The following is a 1,606-nucleotide window of genomic DNA, read 5'->3' as shown; positions in this document are numbered from 1 at the left end:
TTACCTGAATCTCATGACATCCACATTGATAGCAGGACTTATGAGAAGCAGGGTACTCGGACCTAATATACACCGCAATTCCCCTGGCCCTAGGGATGGCATCACGTTTCAACATTATTGGCTTCTTAAAACCAGTTATAAGGAGCTCAGATGAGTGCCTCATATTAGAAACCAAAGTTTCTGAGCACAAAAGAATATCATACTGTCTGGACGCAACTGTAAGGTCTTGGATATTTGCGTGAAGACCACGAATATTGCAATACAGAAGACGACATTGACGAAATCTAGGACGTACTGGTCCCGGATTTCGCTCAATGTCTCCAGACAGCATAAGAATTAATAGAAATAAAAAAGAGACATCATACTTAAAAACTAGATTAACAAGAATTATAACAAAAACAATACGTACAGAATTATAAACAAAGTGATTGATGATACCCATAGACTATAGTAAAAAGTCGGAAAAACTGGTCAACATGGAGGAGCCAATACACCATGCAAGGCTAAATACCCTCCAGGATAGCCACTTCAACTGAAGGGAGGACAGTAAGGATGGTTTTGAGAAGAAAAAGAATCAGAAAAAGGAAAAGACAACCTCTTGATAAACCACCAGGCATCCATGGCCCTTCTATTAAGCCTGCCCAACACACCATTTCAAAAAAACAAGAGGAAGAAAAAAAAAATAAGATAGAATAGTGTGCCTGAGTGTACCCTCAAGCAAGAGGGACGTTGTGAACAGGTCCACTGTCAGGAAACTCCACAAAATAAGGAATTTTTCCGCTACTAGATGATTCACAGACCACTCGGAGCCCACTATCCGAGTCGCTCTGCTCAGGTTGTCTGCAAACACATTCCTTCAGCCTGGAATGAAGTGAGCCGCTAGGGACACCGAGTTGTCTTCTGCCCATCTTAGCATCTCCACTGCTACACGACAAAGGTGCTGCGAATATATGCTCAGATCTTTCAGACTAGGACCAAAGCCCGGAGGTTGTGTGATAAAGCAGATGGGGTCCCAACCCTTCTTTTGATGCATCCAATCATCAATTCCGATGGGAGTACGAAAAGGAGATTCTCGTCTGTCACCCACCATTCTAGGTGCGTCCTCTGCTCGGACACCATGGGGACCAACGAACCTGGAGAGCCCTTATGTTGAACCCACCTGGACCTCAGCCCGTCACTGAAGTGAACGAATTCATAGACGGCCATTGATCACTAGACATTCTAGGGATGATAGGTGACCTATGAGACGTAACCACCGCTGAGCTGGGAGTGTCTCTCGCTGTAGGAAGGGACTTGCGAACTTCTTCAGCCTCTGGATCCTATCGTCTGAAGGGAAGACTTTCTGCAGGTTGGTGTCGATGATCATGCCAAGGTAGACTAGTATTGGTGATGGTAGCAGGGACAACTTCGAGGTTTACCACTATCCCTAGGTTGTAAAAAAAATTCGTGGATTCTATCTTGGTGTTGAAGGGTAGCCACTGCTATAATTATCCGGGTATCTTAGGAGACAAATGCAAATCTTGTGGGCCCATGTTGACACTAGGGAGAAAACTTCTGAAAACCGGAGGTGCTGTTCACAGGCCGATGCACAGCACCTTGAACTGGT

The sequence above is a fragment of the Palaemon carinicauda genome, chromosome 43 (assembly GCF_036898095.1).
Source record: "Palaemon carinicauda isolate YSFRI2023 chromosome 43, ASM3689809v2, whole genome shotgun sequence".
In the NCBI taxonomy this organism is placed as follows: domain Eukaryota; kingdom Metazoa; phylum Arthropoda; class Malacostraca; order Decapoda; family Palaemonidae; genus Palaemon; species Palaemon carinicauda.
This window is presented reverse-complemented; position numbering follows the sequence as displayed.